The sequence below is a fragment of the Pteronotus mesoamericanus genome, unplaced genomic scaffold (assembly GCF_021234165.1).
Source record: "Pteronotus mesoamericanus isolate MK-2021 breed Mesoamerican mustached bat unplaced genomic scaffold, CSHL_Meso_final contig_52, whole genome shotgun sequence".
Lineage (NCBI taxonomy): Eukaryota > Metazoa > Chordata > Mammalia > Chiroptera > Mormoopidae > Pteronotus > Pteronotus mesoamericanus.
In genome coordinates, this window is record NW_026555189.1 from 17,019,796 (window position 1) to 17,040,675 (window position 20,880).

At 42.0% G+C, this 20,880-nt stretch overlaps 1 protein-coding gene and 1 pseudogene across 2 annotated transcripts in view; both read left to right on the forward strand.

Annotated features, from left to right (window-relative positions):
* The window catches only part of CDH8 (cadherin 8), a 318,790-nt gene that overhangs the window by 113,457 nt on the left and 184,453 nt on the right, over positions 1-20,880 (forward strand). The gene's annotated exons all lie outside the window — the stretch shown is intronic.
* Positions 466-3,139, forward strand: LOC129075116 (60S ribosomal protein L32-like; annotated as a pseudogene).

The window sequence follows — 20,880 nt, forward strand, 5'->3', positions numbered from 1 at the left end:
ATGTCCATGGTTTGGTTTGTGCCAAGCCAAGCTTCCTGCAGTCCCTGTTCTATCTTAACCACACCCGCCTCCAAGAGGTGTGGAGTTTGGCACTGCAGACAATGGCCTTGCCCTTTGTTTCTGGGACCCCATTTTCTCTTTTATTATTTTTTATATTCACCCTCCAAAACTAACATCTTATTTCTGACCTTCCCTCTGAGTCCTAGGCCTATATGACATGAGACTCGGGGCCCTTTGTAATAACCAGCACACTTAAAACGGAATGTGTGCGGTTATTGTTGCTGTGTGACCATATTACCACGAGCTTCATGGTTTTTCCCAACACATATGCACTATCCCATGGTTCCTGTGGGTCATTCTGTTTGAGGGGCCAGAGGGTTCGCTACGTTAGAGTCTCACAAGGCTGGGCCCACAGCGTCAGGCAGGACTGGACTGAGGTCTCATCTGAGTCCCAGTGACATAAAGATGCGATTCCAAGGTTTCCAGGCCGCGGGTGGCATTCAGATCCCCAAGGGTCTCAACTCCTTCACTGTGCTGGGTGGCCACCCTCCCCCTCGGCCACATGTCCTTCCACACAGCAGCTGAGAACACGGCCAGCACGAGAGTGTCCAGCACGACACACACCACAGTCTCATGGGACATAGTCACACCCGCACAACCACAGGCGACCTTTCACCTTTCTGTATTTTATTCATGAGAAGCAAGTCCCAGGTCATCTGTATCATTGGTCACATCCTCTCTGGCTCTACAGGAGCACCAATGATCATTTCTAAATCCTGGTTTTGAACATGGCTTTCCCTAGCCACACACCCATGAGTGCCTTTCCATGGCTCTTAGAAGTAAACATAAGTGAACTTGAATCATTTTATAATCAGTCGGACCACGTTTTTTTCCTCTCTGTCTTTTCTCACCACCTTAATTCCAAGAACCTATCATATTCACTTGGACCCTGGCCTAGCCTCCATCCTCGCCCTCCGCATCCACTAATCTGAACATTCTAAAGCATCCTCTCTCTGCATTCTTTGTCCCAAATGCATCCTCTGCAAACAGGGCTTTGGTGTTGCTCCGTTGCTTTTTAGATATGGTTCACAATTGATAACCTGGCTGAGAATGCTCTGCACGATTTACCCACGCCAGCCTCCTTGTGTTCTCACGCTCTGCACTCTGCCTCACAGATCTGCTTTTTGTGCCTTGTGTGTGAGGGCTTCAGAGTCTCCATATCTTCCATCGATATAGCCACGGTGGTTCTAATTCCCATTCATCTGTCCTGTCTCAGATGATCGTTGCTCCCACCAAGGGTGTTAAAGATTTCATCTCTTCCCGTCCTTTCCTTCATGCAAAGGATAACTGATTAATTACTTACTCGTGTAGTTGTCCACGCTCGGCTGTAAGCCCCCTGCAGGCAGAGCCTGTGCTTGTTTTGCTCCTTGTTGACTTTGAGTGCCTGTCACAGAGCCCAGCACACAGCAGGTATCTCAGGAAGTATGTCCGAAACAGACAGACGGACAACATAAAGGAGGCGGGCCTAAGATAATAAGCAATGTTCTCTCTGAAGATTTCACTTGCAGTGAGGGAAATAGACAAATAACCTTTCTGCACAGAGCTTAGGTGTGCAAAATGTTGCTTTCTCTGCTTTCTCATGATGTGCAGTCCTCCAAAGTGCTGGGGAAGAGACTGGGAGAGATTCTGCAATGACTGGGGCACAGAACAATTTGTGAGGATGGTAACAAGTAGCCAGTGCACTGACAGCATCCAAGAAACCCAGTGGTGAAGGAAACTTCAACATCTGTTAGAAACAGGAGCTCTTTCGGTGGTGAAATGTTATCAAGATCTGTATCGCCTCTCAGAATGACAGGACAGCTGATCCTGAGATGTGACAAAGAGGGAATTTCTTTTAGATGATCCTGTGTCTCCAGGCTTCCTGCACGAATCAGACTGATGGAAAAATGAGGAAGGCACTCTCTGCTGAAGTGAGAACTTGCTCATGGCTCCCTCATTTGTTTTTCTTTTGACACTCAAGGTTCTCCCTCCTACTTAAAAGAAATCCGTCTTACCCCACAACATTCTTTCCCTTGATGATTCAATATGAATGAAGATGGTTATTATTATCTTTTCATTTCTGGTCACTAGCTGTGAGAACATTGTGGAAAGCCAGAGAGAAACCATGTAGCGGCCTATGGCTGAGGCAGCTCATCTGTGTAGGACTTGGACAATGAAATATGAGACTCACTTTATGGTCTTTTATTTTTCCATGGCTTTAGAAACTTAGGCAGTGCATGGGGATGAATACATTATTCTTATTCAGATACAAGGGATCGAAATCTTCGGGCAGCAGTTTAGACAGCGTGGTATAAACTAAGATTTAATGCATAGCGTGAGACGAGGAAAGGACACTCACCCGGGGCAGCAGAGACTGCATGAACTCTGGTCAGTGAACCGTGGGCCGCAGAGGCCACTCGTTAAACATGCAAATTTGGATTCATCATTTTCCTTCTCTGAGCGTCCAATTCATTTTTTACATGATATTTTTTAATTGTTATTTTGGGAACTAATGTCCATGCATCAGTGACTTAGGAGACATCCAGTAACTGACAAGTAAGAAAAAATATGTAGCTTCCTCAGTGCTGTCTACGGGGGTGGCAGCCGTCTCTTACTCGGCGCCATGGCTGCCTCAGACCCCTCGTGAAGCCTAAGATTGTCAAAAAGAGGACCAAGAAGTTCATTCGGCACCAGTCAGACCGATATGTCAAAATCAAGCCGAACTGGTGAAAACCCTGAGGTACTGACAGAGGGGTGCGCAGAAGATTCAAGGGCCAGATCTTGATGCTCACATCGGTTATGGGAGCAACAAGGAAACAAAGCACATGCTGCCCAGTGGTTTTCGAAAATTCCTGGCCCTCAATGTCAAGGAGCTTGAAGTGCTGCTGATGTGCAACAAATCTTACTGTGCTGAGGTTGCTCACAACGTCTCCTCGAAGAACCGCAAAGCCCTTATGGACAGAGCAGCCGAGCTGGCCATCGGAGACACCAATCCTAGTGCCAGGCTGCGCAGTGAAGAAAATGAATAGACAGATTGTGTACACATTGTATTTGTGTTAATAAAACCTTAAAATTCTGCCAAAAAGAAAAAAAGAAAAAATATGTAAAATACCTAGGTTAGTGTCTTACACACAGCATGTGCTTAGTAAATCTCTACCATTAACGTCGTCATTATCATTCCTATTGCTATGAACCAACACTGCAATGGACGCTTTCATCTGCTCTGACATCCACAGCCCCTCCTTCAGGCAGGTTTTGTGTGTTTTTTTTTTTTTTTTTACTTTTTTCCTTTCCTTTTCTTTTTTTTCCTTTTTCCTCCCCCCTTCCTTTTTCTTTCTTTCTTTCTTTCTCTTTCTTTCTTTCTTTCTTTCTTTCTTTCTTTCTTTCTTTCTTTCTTTCTTTCTTTCTTTCTTTCTCTCTCTCTCTCTCTCTCTTTCTTTCTTTCTTTCTTTCTTTCCTTCCTTCTTTCTTTCTTTTTTTCCTTTCTCTCTCTCTCTCTCTCTCTCGCTCTCGCTCTCTCACTCTCTCTCTTATGTATTAAAAAAGTGCAATAGAGCAGTGAGCTCAGAGTCTTAGAGCAAAATATGCAGTGAACCAGGGGTTCAACTCTCTGGTCCTAGCACAAACCCCTTAATTTAACGATGTGATGTGATTCTCTATATCTAGAAGGAACATATCATTGAATATTTAATACATGCATATTGTTATTGTTATTAAGATCATCACTGCCTTTAAGGTAAATGTGGCATCACTCGCTTCTCATTATCCCCAGACTACAGCCTGCATGGTTCTGTTGAAATTCCTAAAACCAGGTGAAGAAATCCAGAGTCCTACCTTAATTTGGGCGTAACTGATTAAGGGTGCTCTGTGAGCCATGTTTTTCAGGATACCTTCCGTAAGGATAGAAAATGGAATTTATCACTCAGCCTCCCACCGTTCACTAATAAACATAATATAAATCTTCAAAGAGAAGTACAAATTCACCTGGTATCTGACCAGATGGTCAGATGTGTGAAGGCAGGACCACGGCTCATGTGTCTTTGGCATGGTGTTTGCATGAATGATTTGCACATGGCAAGCACAATATATGTTTGTGTTTGCATGCAATTTTTTCAACTGTGACAAAAACTCATAGGAGCTTCATTATAGTCCCCTTTCTTCTTAGTTTTTAATATATTGTTTACAAATTACACATTGATACAATTTCCAAAAGTATTTCTCTTAATCCTCAAAGGAAGCAAACCTCAGTAACATTTTCTCTTGCATACATTCTCTGTCTCTTACACACACATTCTTATCCCTAGATTCTCTCTTGTTTCTATATATATGTTGCAGTGTACATGTGTTTGTGTGTGAATTTGTGTGATATATACTGTCTAAGTTGGAGAGAAAATGATGTTTTCTTTCCAAATCAAAGAGAAAAATGTGTAGCATCTAACAAAAATACCCAGCTTGGCTCATGCTTTCTCTAATCTGAAATATAAATTCTGTCCTAAAGGGAATTCTTTTCTCTGTTTAACGAAGTCCTTTCTCCACACATACCCACATCGGGAAATCTGTGCAAATTCTAAACTCTTCTTAGAAACATGAGTGATCATTAATTTTGTATCATCACAAAAATGCAGGTGAGAAATTATTTATATTGTGGGTTCTCGTTCAAGGCAATCAAGTTCCAAAGGATTGAGTTTCAGCAATTGCTTAGGATGCCTCTGTTTTAATAATTCCACATTACTCCATTGACTTCCTTTTCTTTGTAAGTTTGTCACTTCCAACCATAACAGACAGCATTTGGCAGTTTTGTTCTAAGATTATGAAATTACTACTTTATGGTGGTGCTTAAAGTAATTGTGTTTGATTTCAATGGGTTTTCGAAATGAGGTAGAAAAGGTGTGTAAAAAGGGATATTATGCTGGTAATAGAGTCAAGGGTTTAGATGTAAGGGACCTGACACCTAATGTGTAAATATAGGCATTACAATTCTCCATGTGGATTTCTTAATGTTTGTATGAGATTTTCATGTTGTGAAACAGTGTTGTATATATTTGTTATTCCATTTGTTCTTCATGATACTGTAGTCAAGTGGGTGAAGTAAATTAGGCTCAGACATTTAGGGACTTGCTCTAAGTCTGCCTGTTGCAGCTATTATCTGTAAGCCCCACACAGACTGATCATTATTCCAAATGTGCTTTCCATGTGCTTTCCACCAAATCGAGTATAATGCTCCCATCAGAAGTAAGGGGAAGGGAACAGACAGACACAAATAGAAAGTTAAGCTTACTTGGTGGTGGTGGTTGATCAGTAGATATTCGTTTAGTGAAGAGAAAGGAGGACATCTTTATTGTGAGTGTACGTATAAGGGAGTTTGTTTACAATCCCCTCTCATAGTCTTGCTTCTTCTTCCTTCCCCTGAACAAGAATTTAGAAAGAAATGAGCTAAGCCCAAGCAAGCAGAGGCTACTTTCCTAAAAATGGATGAAAGCATGCTGAGACCTCGTTTTGAAGGTTATTTGAAAACTGTCATGCAAACGAAATGCCCAGGATTGTGGTATTTAGTTGTTCCCAAGCCCTAACATATGTGGGTTCCTTGTAGAATAAATGGGGAAACAGGAAGTTAACGTAAAAAAACAAGAGGTCTTCCAGTCTCCTGTGGGAGCAAGGGAAATGGCAGTTGTCAACTGTTAAGGAGTTTGTGAAGTTCTGTGCCTGGAAACTTATGCTTATTTAAATTCTCGTACAAAATATCACAATGTAATTTCAATGACTGTGCTTAAATATGTTGTAATATATTAATTTTTGGGGAAAAAGTATAAATAACATGAAAATGATACTGTATTTGTATTTCTTAATTTACCATAAAAAAACCAAACAAACCTAGCTTTTCTGGTCATGGCACCCTACCATTTGGCAGTAAGATACTATAATTCTGGAAAGCATTGGATGAAAACAAGGAGATTTAATAGTTATGTCTTTCCTGACACTAAACTGAAAATGTAACACATAGTAAAAGGTTACAAAGCATTTGTAGACATATTCCCAGCATCCTTAGCATCAGTATTTTCTATTTAACCTTTGAATATAAAGAAGTTAGGGGAAATTTTCAGTCTACTTGTCTATAAAATTGGGAACTTCATAATTGTCTTAACTTACTCAGAAGGTTGTAAAGTTACAAAAAGGAGCTAAAGCATGATATAACACATTCAGTTAGTGGCTTTTTTTTTAAGTCATAGATACCTATGTCGATCAGTTATAACAGTACTGTTATTGTTACTTTTCACTCAATATACTGGTTCCCAGAATAGAGTATATATCCAAAGGTCATGGAGAACTGGTTGAAATACACATTCTGAGCCTCACTCTCAGAATTCATGATTCAGAAGGTCTGGAGTGGAGCCAAGAATTTATACGTCTAACACGTTCCTTGGAGGAGGCTAATAACCTTGGTGGTCCAGAGACTGCACTTTGAGCATCACTTGCTTCAGTGAGTGACTGGGATGTTCTAGTTCTCTACCTGCAGCCCCTGGTCATGTGCCAAGAGACTGTGCATGGAAAATTAGAGAGGCGAGACACATCTATCAGATTATTATAAAGCTCTATCATATTTTAAACAATGCTGCTACATCTTAAGGAATAAAGTACAAAAACACTGCATGATATATTCTGAAAAAAAGACAAGACACAAGAGTTGTTCCAAGTTTATTACCATCTGCTTCTCCCTACGAAAGGTGTCACCTGACATGACTATCTAACTTACTAGTGCATTTTTAAGCAGGTCACCCAAACATTCTAAAATAAGGGACTCCACAAGGTCAGTGCCCTGTTTGTTTTCCTATCCTTGAATTCCTGGGTTCTACCTTCAGGCCTGGCAAGAACAGAGGCTCAATCACCTGTTTTAACCTCTCTGTGTCTAGTTGCCATGTCAGGAAAATAGGGCTGATGGTAGAACTACATCAGTTGTGGTTGGTGAGATAATTTTCTAAGTTGGGCTTCTCGTATTGGTTAGAGACAATATTTGAAAGCATTTACCCAATATAGTAACTGTGTGGAGGGCTTTCTCTGTATCACACAACTATTTAATTACAATGAAGGGACAAGTTGATGTATATGCCGCTCTGAAGTCCTTGGTGTGAGCTACCTGGGGATTTCACGTTGGACCAGCTCTCAGTAGGAGACCTCATTAAGTGGCTTGAGTGGTTCACAGTTCATAAGACTTCATTCCTTCTAGGGACAATGTCAGCTTGGTGGAGCTGGGGGGTAGGTACACCAGCAAATAAAGGTACAGGGGAAAATACAGCCTATCCCAGGCTTGTTTATGTAAATTAAGAGTCTACTAGACACTGCTGGTGCTTGCCTAAATAGCTCATCTTTTTATTATTTATCTAATATTAGCAACTGTATTCATCATTTATTTCCATAAAAAAAATACAACAATATGCAGATGAATACAAGCTACTCTCTAATTAGGGAATTAGAAGTGTCCTCATGCCTTGGTACTACAGAATAATTACATCGGTTTAAATACTCACAAAAGCAAAGTTTAAGTTGTTATCTTTAGCAATTCTCCAGGCTGTCCTGGTAGCTTTTCAGTGGTAGACGCCCAATCTGTCCTGAATTGTACTCTTTGGAATTCAGGTGCTAATTAACTCCTTAGCACTTCTTTACACAGGCCTAAAAGCCCAGCCTTCTCGCTTACGTGCCTTCTAAGGTGTCTCTTTGCAGTCACCTACTAAAAAGAGGTGTGTTTCCCACAGCGAGTGTGTATTACTTTTGTAATTAAAACTTGAAATAACATAAAACCTTTTGAAGAGTGGAAGCACCCCTTTCTCTTTGTAACTCACAAACACAACTGCTCCATGGGCCAGTGTGTTGTGAAGTAGATTCCTTGGCCCCTCCTCTGTATTCTGATTTGGTTTCCATGAGGCAGGCCCTGGGGACCTGTCTGCATTTCAGACACAGCCTCTCAAGGGGACTCTGGTCCTGGTGGAGGAATCATTCATCCAGAGCCGAGTTCTTCTCACGCTGGACACATGTCTCCATTTTCTGACACCTCGGACTTTGAGAGTTTCAAAATATGTCCAGTGACTGTCTTCAAATTCTGATTCTCAAGGAGCAAGCTGCCGATTCCTGTGTCTTTCAGTCACATGGGATCAATATAGCATAGTGCATGTTACATGGTGCACAACACATAGCATGTCGCAAGCTTGCATCGTACAATTGCTGCTAGTCAGAACCAGCTTCTGACTGCAGCTCCCACATCTGTTGGTTATGGGAACCCAAGCTAGTGACCCAAACATTTTAGTTTTGTTCTTGTTTTTGTAGTCAGTATATATTCTCTTATTTTTATTTTTTTTTCATTTTGTGTATCCTATTTTATTTTCCAGCTTTTTTTTTACCATTTCAATATTTACTATTACTATGATTATTATCAATGATATTCCAACTGTCCTTAAATATTTATTTATTCTATCAGAATGTAGCAAGAAAAAAAACTTGCTCATGTTTTAGGTTATTTCTTTAGGATAACTTCCAAATGATGAAATGACTAAGTCCAATATTTTGAATATCTATCTATTTATCTATTTATCTATCATTTACCTATCTATCTATTTATGTATCTATCTGTTTTATTTGCCTGGCTGTATTATCAGCATGCTTGCTATATAATTATGCTAAAAATATCCATATGGAAAATACATCTGCTATTGAGTTGATGAAAGGAATATATATGCATGTATATGTATATGTGTATGTGTAGATACATATATACATATATATGTATTATGTTTGTGTATACACACACACACACACACCTACACACATAGACACAGACAACATTATGGTGATAACCAGAGGGCAAGGAAGGCAGGTGGGAGCTGAGAAGTGGGCAAAGGGGATAAATTAAGACGGAAAGAGACTTGACTTTGGGTGTGAGCACACAATGCAGTGTGCAGTTTTATTGAGTTGGACACTTGAAACTTGTATGGTTTTTATTAACTGATGTCAGCCCAATATATTCAATAAATAAGAAAAATAAATAAAATAAAAACATCTGCTGGATACCCATTTATTGCTATCAGTTTTTAGGAATCTAAAACTGATCTAAATTTAATTTTTAGCGTTCATGCAAGGTCTAAATAGTTACATCAAGTAAGTACTTGGACCAAAAACATAATGGTTCCTCTATATTTCATAGGAAGGCTCAGTATCTAATTAAAAGGAAAGATAGATATTAGAAAGTAAAACAGGAGATTAACAATGTATTCAGTACTTGGAAGTTAGAACAAAATGGAACAATAGAAATTTGCGGATTTTTCCCTTTACGCATCTCCTTTGAAGGAGCATCAAGCATGAATTTAGTATTTAATGATCACCCTGATTCCTAATTATTTTCTTGGGAAATCTGGAAAGCCAGTACCTTTGGGAAAGGCAGCTTCACCTCCTGTGTGAAGTAGTTCTGGAAACGTTTCTCTGGGGAATTTAAAAACAAGAACGGCCCAGACCCTGCTGTTTTTGGATATATCTCGGTGCCCCTCATCTCACACATTTATGCTCAAACGTGTACAAAATACTTGCTGCCACATTTTTCTTTCTGCCCCGAGAACAGCTGTAAAGATATTAATTGTGCTTCAGTTATAAATGGATTGCCAAAAGGGACTGAGTGGGTTATGTATCTCATCAGCAGGCCCTGTCTGGTATAAATAATGAGACAGGAACTGGGTAAATTGGAAATTTGTGATAAAGACGAGATGTGATATTATGAAGTCCTACCAGTTCCTTCTTCTGGATGCATTGATTTTTAAGGCATTCTGCAAGACTGCTAAATCAATGATTGTCTGTTACAAAATGCTGGTTAAAAGGGCTCTATTACTGGGGTCAACTACAAATTAGCCCAAAGGGTAAACACAAAGGTAGTATAAATGTTAAAAGGGAGAAAATCTCCCAGATGTTATAAAATATAGCTGGAAGGGCACAGATGTTATAAATTATAACTGGAAAATGTGTAGAGTCTTTTCTCCTATCTCATCTGAGATTCTTAAATAAGGTAACTAGGAAGAATTGGAAATGGAGATATAACTCCATTGAATTGAGTGAGATACTTTATTTTATCATTTCAGTTATTTTTAAAACAAAGTTGGTAGTTTATCTGATGTTTCCCAAAATTCTCTGTGTCTTTCAGATCTGTGAATTTTTGCTTTTAGCACCTAACAAAGTCACTCTTGCCCAGTATGGCATCGTGATTAAAATGTTTGTAAATCTAAAAAAAAAAAAAAAAAAATATTGATATCACCAAACGTGTTGTACAAGTAAATGAAAGTAGTTGAGTTGCTTTCTAAAAGGAACCCAATTTTGGAAGAAAACTTATTTTAATGTGATCACCAGTTGGGGAAGGAATACAAAGAACTTCACACACCTACACACAGACACGTATACTATTCGTTTCTTATGGCAAAGTCAATATTCTGAAATTATAGAATATCCTTGAACTCGATCTGCTTGTCATGTCATGCCATCAGGGAAGGGTTTATTTACTCACCTTTAACCTGCCCTTTACTTTCCCCCAGCAGGACTAGAAGCCAACAGCCTCTGTACACACATGCCTCCTTGGACGTACCTTAGCTACAGGCTGTGCAGTGACATTTCTTTCCATGCCTCTCCCACTGGCAGGCTGTGAACTCACCAAAGGCCAGGAAGGACCTGTCTTTATTTTTGATATCCCAGGACCAAGCACAGCTTGAAGGTACACAGCAATCAATAAACAACTATAGATTGAGCAGAAGAAACTAAGGAAAGGAAACGAAACAGAAAGATACAAACAGGGAATGAAATAACAAGAGGATGAGTTAAAACATTAATCTTTCTGCTGATATTTGGTTAAACTACTTAAACGTATGGTCCACATCACATTTATCAGTGCATATTCAGGGCTAAAGCATAACCAATCAGTCCATTTCTCTCTAAATCACCCTCTCTCCCTCCTCTTTCCTTTTTCACCCTCCCAATCTTAGAAACAAACAGAGGAGCCAACTAACAAACAACAAACCCTGAAGATGATGGCAAATCCCTCATCACTTTTTGTATACTTAATGCCTAGCCTTTCATGTATTCTTTTGTTTTTGCCAACATTTTAGTTAGGCAGGTAGAGTCTCCCAGACATTTTTTTCCGACTGCCTCCAGGCAAACAGGTATCCAGGCCTCACTTATGCTTCCAGTGTCTTTGTTTTGCTGCTCTGTTCTGTTCTGCTCGTGTCATATGACCACATTGACCTTCCAGCACAGCCGGAGAAGCCCTTTCTCTATCATGCGTCTTTTAGGGTGATCTGGGGGAAGGAACCTCAGCTCTCAGCTGGCATCCGGGATCCCCGCATCCAGGAAAGAGTCGGATGTCATACTAGCTTTTGTTTACAGCTGCAAAAGGGGACCCACCGATAGGAAGACAAGATCATGATTACCTACCTGAGTGGAGGAAAAATTCCTCCAGTTTCTTGTCTAATTATTTAAATTATGTAAACAAGACAAAACAATAGAATCAACACATAATTTAAAATATCAGTGGACCAACTTGCCTTATTAATATCTGAATGTGTCTTCCTAAAGAAAATAACTATTTATCTGTTCACTTAATTATTTAACAAATGTTTACATACAAGAGAGACATATAAAAACATTGGGCATGGCTCCTGCACTTTAAGATATAAACTTCAGAGCCCGCATAGTGTTTGTACAGTGGTTACAAAGACCAGTTTGGGAACCTCTGTAATTGGTTTTGAATACAGGCTTCATTCTCTTCTCTTTGACTGGAGATAAGCATAACAGATGCTCAAAGGCTTGTTGCAAAGATTAAATGAACAAATATCTTATAGCAGACATTGTTCCTAGGATTTGTACAACTAGTACAATGTAGGGCTATGCTTATGATGTGAAAATAAGGGATAGGACCACAGTCAGGAGGAATGGATTGCCCTGGCTGAATAGCTCAGTTAGTTAGTTAGAATGTCATCCTGTTATAAGAGGTTCGCAGGTTTGATCCCTGGTCAGGGCACATACAGGAAACAACCAATGAATGCATAAGCAAGTGGGAGAACAAATCAATGTGCCTCTTTCTATCCCTTCCTCTCTCTCTCAAAATCAATACATAAAACAGAAAAAAAGGAGGAATAGGTTAATTCTGGAGAGGAGGATCAGATGGGGAAATCAAGAGCAGAAGAAAGAATATCGTTTTCCCCTGAAGGGGGAAATATCTGTATGTGCTGCAATTTATATATAAAAGTAAAAGCCCCCACCCACCCCCACCACGAGACAGTCAACTGCAGTAGTTTTAGAGTTCAGAAAAGGAAACAATTGAGTTTATGAACAACTACATCTTAATCTGGACCTGAACAAACCAAAGGCACGGGTTGGGGAAGCAGAGGAATGCTCTTGCTTGAGCAACAGTGTGGGTAAAAGAAAGAGTTGGGACGATTAGAAAACTTCCATGATGGGTGTAAAAGAGCCGGGACATCCTTTTCTAACTCTCCATTTTCTTTCGATAATCTCCAAACCAGTTAACCTTTTTTGTGGGGATCCTTCCTGATTCACAACCCCACCTCTGAACTTTGACTCAAGAGCATCCTTTTTCTTAAATCTAATCTCAGTATCTTAATCTAATCTTAAATCCCATCTCCTCCCTCAAACCTGGCTTTAGCGGCTTCACTGCCCCTCCTGTGTTATCCAGTGTCTGCCTTCACCTCCACACTTGATCGTATCCTTTTTATTTTTAGTCCAGTGTTTAATTCTCTGCCTTCCCACTAGTCTGCCCTTCAGGAAAGCAAGAATCCTCTCCCTGGGGAGTTTCTTGGGTGCCTCGGAGAAGGTTTGAAGCACAGCAGAAGCTCCGTGAAGGGCCCAGACAGGAGATCAGCCCATCCCACCTCCCCTTTAGCCATATTATAGATGGCTCCAGAGCCAGGATGGCCTGTTCGGGGTGAGTTAGTGAACACCTGTTGCTAAAATCCCCTTTGAGACTATAGCTCTGTGATGATTGCCCAGTAAAGCCCGTCACGTCTAGGATCTCCCTTTCCCAGCAGCCCAAAGGCTCAGTGGCTTTTGCTTGGCCAGGTTTGCAGTTCAGTAGGAGAGTTACTCGTTTTGTCTTTCACATTCAAGGGAAAAAAGAAAACAAACCCTACCACTGTGTGAGGTGATGGATGTGCTCCTTTACTGGATTGTGGTAATTATTTCACGAAGTATAACAGAATATGTGATATACCTACATCACATCATCACGTGATATGCCGATTTAAACATATTGCAATTTATTTTTTGGCCAATTAAACCTTAATAGAGCTGGAGGGTGGGACAAGGGAGGGGAGCCACAACCACACTATTGCCATTTTGAAAAGTCTGTCTTTTAACTAGAGGAGTAAGCTTAATCTAAAAGAATTTAAAAAATGCACAGCTACCACAGTGGGTATACATATTTTTCCTCCAGCATCTTGGCCTCAAATTCACTTTATCAAACAGAAGTAAAGTGGCGTGCCCTAGATAGCCCCGGCTGTGGCTCCGCCCAGTGTCCCCTCACCCAGGGATAGTAGTGCAGACCCACGTGGAAGCATCGCTATAATGAACTTCCGACCACAAACTCTGAGTCTGCAGCACATCCTTGTGCCCACATCTGCCTCGGCGCTCCGCACTCAGCGTACACTATGCAAGTGGCCTTTGCGTGACTGAATGACTGAGCTCCTATAATGAAATGGGATGAATGTCACGGGCACCTCCTGCGATCCTGACACATTGTAGAAGGTGCCTGCGGTGCCCCCGGTAGCATCATTTTGTAAGTTCAGGATGGAAACAGCTGCCCGTCAAGAGCATAAATGACTCTGGTTCACTTCTGGAGCACCGAGAGGATGTCATTCCATAGGTAACGGGTGAGCAAAGGCTTGATTGCTGCGAAGAGGCTCCCTAAGAAAAAGAAGACATGCCCGTTTCCTTTTGCCTTCTAAAGGAGTCCTTCCGATTCTGAAAGGCTTTATCTGTACACGTGGAACTGTAAAACAGACAGCTTATTAGTTTACACAGGCAGGCCTCCGATCCTCTTCATAATCTGTTTGCAAAAGCGGCGGGGAGGCTTCCGGCCCGGTGTTGTGGGTGAGGGTTGTAGAAGGTTCTTTTCTCTTGTGCATAGTAAACATGGCTGAGACTTCACAGTTACACATTTTCATACAATATTTTCCATCTCTCTCACCCGATGCGCATTACAGATGTTCGCTGCAACGATGCACGGATGAATAGAAGACATCTGTGTGCTCAAATGCATTTTCTGAAGGGCTTAATTGTTCCAGAAACTTTCAGGCTCATTTGAAAAACAACATGTTAAGTGTGTATGGATGTTTCATTAAGTGACAAAACTGTTTATCCCTCTAACTGCTCCAGAACAGAATATGGAAACTGAATTCTATTTCCCTAGCCGAGGCCCCAAATCACAGAGCCAGAGAAATGACAGGATCCATTTCGGGGCTGTCCGTTCGCCTGACTGCAGTTAAGAATCTGTCCCTGTTCCTGTAATACATCCCATTTGGAGCGTGTAGCATTTGGCAGCGACATTTCCCTGCAAGCTGAGTGCTGGCACAGGAAGAGAACACCCAGCGAGTAGTGTGGTGAGGCCTTTGCAAAAGCAGACGGGCACGTGACGGTTTAGGATTTCATTGTGCGCGGCGCGTCTTTAAAGAGAGGTTGCTGAAGTGAAATGACAAGCAAGCGCTGCCTCTGCCTCCTGGTCCTCTGGCTTTTACCAGTCACAAGATTGATCCCCAGCAGAAGGGAAGGATTTGACCTCCTACTGTGACCCTGACATAACTCTCCTCGTTAACCAACAGCCATTCAGAGCAGACGTTCCTAGGAGGACGGGGAGCCTCGTCTTGTGCTCACGGGTGAGGGGTGCAGTGCGTTGCTATTTCCCCCGGAACTTGGTTGCGGAAGAATTCTCCATACACAGGGCTGGAAGAAACAAGCCGTAATTTGTATTGATTCTTGTTACAATCCTCTTTATCTTTCCAAAGACCCCCTGAAATGTCCCTTGGAGGTTTGGATATGTGACATTTATCGTCTTTAATTAAATAATGCAGCTGAAAAAAACACTGCTATGACTTAGGCCCTCTTTCCCCTCGGGGCGGGGAGGGGGCAGGGAGATTTGCTTGAACCCCTTCTGGACATGTGGATGTTGGAGACTACGGTGTCTGTTAGAGGGATGCGGACACACATGCATTGGCTGCTTGCTTCTATTTCTCACTATTTAATCTAGACTCTGCTGTAACTGAGGGCGGGTGTGTTGAGGAGAACCATGACAAACAGAAAAACCAACCAACCTCTAGAAGTTCCTGCCCAGCAGGTACACAGGTACCCCGGAGCATTGTTCCACAAAACTAAAAAAATAATGGCTATGTCGTGACACATTTAAAAAAACTCAGGGCTGGAGGCTTTAGCTCCTAGTAAGCGATAATTTAAACGTCAACTAGTTATACAGGTCCTGGGAAATTATTGCTCTGGTGTTCAACAACAACCACAGAGGGTTTCCATGGCAATGCCTGCACTGCATCATCACCCCTGTATCACCTGATACTTGGGAAATTAATAAGGAGGAAGGGGGAAGGGGGAAGGTGGGGAAGGGTTGCGTTTTACTAGAATAAGGAAGGCAGTTGCGTTGTTGCTATGACCTATGAGGCCTATGATCTTTAGTGTAAGGGAATGTTTAAGGAAGACATCTTCAGGGCATAATGCCAAGCACTCTGTCTGTGGATTGTACATCCTGAGCTTGGATCAGGGTAGCTAGAAGGTCAAATAAAAAGCCTGAAGGTGGCCCCCACCGATGTGGCTCAGCTGGTTGGGCGTCTTTCTCCAAAGCAAAAGTTCACTGGTTCGGTTCCCAGTCAGGGCATGTGCCTGAGTTGCGGGTTTGGCCCTTCTTCGGGGAGCATGAGAGAGGCAACTGATGAAGGTTTCTCTCACACATTGATGTTTCTCTCCTCTTTCTCCTTGCTTCTCCCTAGAAATAAATAAATACATGCATGCATGCATACCTTAAAAAGTTTGAAGGTGGTAGTAATTTCCGCTATTGGCGAAGGTGCTGCCGCTCCATTTCCCCACCTGCCACCGGAATGCTTATTCTCTGAAAACGTATTGCAGAGCTCTCGCTCTGTGCAAACGGGGTTGGTGTCGTTGTCATCATGAGACTTTTCGCTTTTCCAGCGTGCACATTTTCACGCTGCACCGAACCTTTGTTTTCCTACTCCGGGCGTCGGCGCCAGCATTTTTCTTTCTGAATAATGTGCAGAATCGGTGTGCTGACTGGTTCATAAAAAAGAATAGCCTGGCTAACCGAGCTGCATTCCCCGGACCCCAACGTCTTACTTTCTTGAAGACCTTTTATCTTCGTTTGTCAGCAGACTGGGACCTCTAACCTGACAGAGTAAACGTTTTGATGGTTAATTTTGCTTATAATGTTTGCTTTTATTATGGGGCGGGAATGTGTGGGCCCCGCTGTTGGAGGGAGGAAACTTCAAGGTGTTGCAAGAAGCACATGCTACCCGTGAGCTCCCTGTTCGTTCAAGTCCAAGCAGCACCCTGGCCAGACTCAACCAAAAAACAGAATGCAGAAAAATGGGTCTATTAAAAGCGGAATTCACCTTGGAATTGACGAGTTCATACTTGACTCGTTCCTGGCAGGGTGAATTGTGGTGACAGGGATCATTTTTGTTGACAACAGCTGGAAATACAACAGCCATATTATTATAATAGGATCAGCATCGAGTTGGCCTATAATAGAGGCTTTCTTGGAGAAATGGCACAGTGTCAAATTTATAGTCACTAGCTAAATGAGTCTCTTGTATCCTCGACAAAGGGACAAAAACAGTTCCAAATGAAAACACAAACAGAGAATCCTGTTATATTTTGTGGGTATTACCCAGGGTCTTATTTATCACACACCAACACTTGCTGCTTTGAAGAAACATTATCCTGCAAGGTTTACACTTTTCAATTTGCCTCTGTGCTCTGCCCTCTGCATGCATTTCCATGGAGAAGCCTACACCGCAGCTTGACGGGAAATCTTTTCGCCTGCAAGATTAACCTCAAAGCATCCATTTTCCCCACTCCGGGTAATCACTTGACAAATGCATCCACAAAACCTCCACACACATCTCTCCCCACGTTCACGTGTATCAACAGCCTTGAATCGCTATTAGGAGACATACCATCCTTGACGGAAAGTCATGCTACCTTTTCATTTCCAGGCGTCTCAAGGTGAAAGAGGCGGGTTTCCCGAGAAGCCACGCACCAGGCAGAAATACCCCAGATGAGGATGTGGGTAAAAGCCGGCCTGAGCTCTGCTGCGGTTCCCAGCCCAGGAGTTCATCTTGGCAAGAGTGCGGGATTTGCATGGGCTGGGAGATTGGAATGACATCCATTCAAATGGCGTCAAGAAAGTGACATGGACGATGAGCCCAGTGCCTGCCTTTGTGCTCACAACATCAAACCGCATTTGACTTTTGAGCCCAAAGCAATTTCCTGTCACATAAGATACAGACCTGAGCAGGACTGGATGGGACGATAAGAGATTGTGTATATGTGTGGGTGTTTTCTTTTGTAAAAGGACAGGAACATATTGTTACATTTAGGAGTATCGTTTTGTGCCCGCCCTCCCCCACCCCCCGCAATGTAAGGAAATATCCTACTATAAAAACGATTAGGCAGACAGAACTACATGTATGAATTACAACATCACCACCATTTAAAACTGGTTTATTATACAGTCTCACCCATGCATACACATAATGTACCCAGAATTGTGACAGTAAGTTCTCAGAAATATTGTGTTAATAATTCTTCTGTACCCTTTGCATAAATTATTGCATTTAATTATCTCAACAAGCCTAGGATGTAACAATTACTATCACCTTCCTTTTTTACAGATTAAGGAGCTGCAGCTCAGAAATGTTTTGTTACTTGGCTCAGGAAGCAGAATTAGTAAAAGTTGGGAATGTAATATAAACCAAATCATCTGGTTCAAGACAGTTTGACTCTACATTTACCTTCTCAGCCAGTCTTCTATACTTAATATTTTCTTATTTGATCCTCACACAAATCTGTGAGATTGGCAGAATAAAAATTACCATCTTCATGCATGAAAAAAACCCAAATCACAGAGCATGCAAATAATGGAGATTTGTCACCTTACTCTCTCCTCAGTGTTTGGTAATGTGCCCACAGGATGCCTCTCGTTATAGGACAGCATCAAGTTACAATAACCAACAAAAGTAGATATGATTATGATAAGTCCTGTCGTAGTAAACTCCCGAGGAAATTTCCCCAACTCCCATTGAACAAAAAATCATCTCTGTGGTTCTTTATGCAGAATGAATGGTCTAAAAAAGACTTGACTTTGCAAGCACATCTGAGTAAGAGCTCTTCCAAGTAATCACAACAGAGAGAGAGAGAGAGTCTGATGTGCGAGGGAAATGCTGATCGGCTGCCTCCCGCATGTGCCTTTACCAGGGATCAAACCCAAAGCCTTTTGATATGCGGACAAAACTCCAGCCAACGGAGCCACCCAGCCAGGCCTGAAGTTCATTTTTAAAAAGTCCGGTGCACAGTGTAATTGTTTGGAACTATAGCTTTATATCAGAGTTGCCTGAGAAGATTTTTGAAAACTCTCCACCATCATCTTTATTTGCCACCCTGTAGATCTGAAAGGGACCATGGGGATCTAAGTATTTTTCAAGGCTGGATTCTGATAAGCTGGCAGAATGGCTACTCTCAGGCCTAGCATGTGGTAATTTCGGTGCTAGGCCCCTACATATATTATTGTGTTTAACCCTCATCCACTAGAAGGTAATTTTGGTAATGACAGGGGTTTTTAACTATCTGTTCCATTCTCTTTTTTTCCGGTGCCTGTGCAGTGATTGGAACGGAGTGCTCATACCCATTAACTTCACATCATACTGCATATAAAACTTGACTTTATTTTTCTGATAATGTGTTGCTTCACAATGGGGAAAAAATATTTCTCCTCAAAAAAAAAAAAAAAAAAAAGAAAAAAATCAGAGCAAACACGACAAAACACAGCAAGACAAAAAAGCATAGCAAAACAAAACTTCAGGGCATGTCCTTCTGCTCCAAAAGCTCGCTGATGGAGGAGCGCGCCCTTCTCAGCCTCTGACCTCTGTCAGTTGCTTCGGTGGCTCGCGAATTCGTTCTTGAACTTTTGTGGAACTCATTTTAGACTCAAGGAAAAGTTGCCAAAAGAGTCCCTGTATACCCCTTGCCCAGTTTACCCCCATGTGAATGTGTTATGTACACTTAGTGCAAGGGCCCAAACAAGAAAATTCACATTGATGTCCACCTTTCACGTCATTACCGAGTGTTAAGGTTTTGTTGCCTCTTATCCGGACTGCGGCCATCACCTCGTAGCTAGTCTGACCTATAATCATCTGCATCCCTGTCTCCACTCGAGTCTAGGAACACGAGAAGGTGGAGGCCCACCATGTAGGACTGATCTCTAGATGAAAATGTTTCCACTGTCTGGGCACTCAAATGCCTCGTGTATCTTGTGAATACTCCACCCTTCGTTTTGCATCTTCAACCTTAGCTTTGATGGCTAATCTTTCCAGTCTTTTCTCCTCTTAACAAATTATTTTGGAACTTTTATCTCCACACTCCCCTCTCACTGGGGAAGTTTATTGCTCCAGTTCTTCGTTATTCCACACGGTATTCAAATAACTACACATGTTGTACTTTCACGTGCTTACTTTCCCCAGCTAGTTGATGAGTTGCTAGTGAAAATGAGTCTCAAGTTTGTTTTTATAATATGGTTTTCTTCGTCTGATGGAGTGACATTCAGTGCATATTTTCTTCTCACTGTAGATTTTATAGAACCTCTGAATCATTATCCTGAGTAGAAATTTCAGAGGTACAGGCCTATCAACCACTCAGAAAATATTACTGTTAACATTTTTCTGTGTAGCATCCATAATTGAAAATGCATCAAAGATTTTGACTGGCAGGATCTTGCAAAAGCTCTACCTGAAGTAAACACAGAAGCATAATGCTCAGACCCATCCCTGACTTCCTTCACAGGAGGAAGGCTCTTGCCGTCATCGCTAGGAGTGTTCATGTAGGTGGCCCTGGGCTGCTTGTCCCGCAGTTGAAGAAAGCTGCCTGGCCAAGGTCAAGGCTCCCTTCCTGGGGGATTCTAGAAGCCTGGCCCCGTTTCATCAAAGACATCCCAGCTCTAGAGTCCCCAGTGGAGGCCACTGAGGCCTTTGTTGTGACAGCAGCAGAGCCCAAGTGCCCCTTCGGCCCAATATTATCCTTTCTTTTCCTCAGATATTGTTGAAAGGGGACGCCCCAGTACAAATTCTGCAAGAAATCTCTATCTCAGTCTACTCTCCAGGAAACTCAGCTGGGGTGCTTCCCTGCCATACCTGATGACATTGTCAGATGGTTTATTCACTCATCCACTCATTCCATTAGCAAATATATGTTTGATAATCCTCCTGTGTCCGACGCTGGATCAGGAAGACATTGACGCTGTGCTTGTAGAACACGGTGCTTGCTATCACACCAGACCTCTCCCATTTCTCCCGGTTTCAGCAGTTCCCAGAATGACCCACAGTCTCCCAGAGCATTTTGCCTTCATTTATATGAGACATTGCTTAGAATTTCTTCCCTGCCCTCCTTCTGGTTAATGTCTATGTGTCTTGAGTAACTTAACTCAGATGCTACATCTCTCAGAAGGCTGCTCCTGGCCGCCCTCCCTGCTGGACTAAGGGGATCCAAACCTGGTGCTATTGCATTCAGCTGAATTTCTCTACA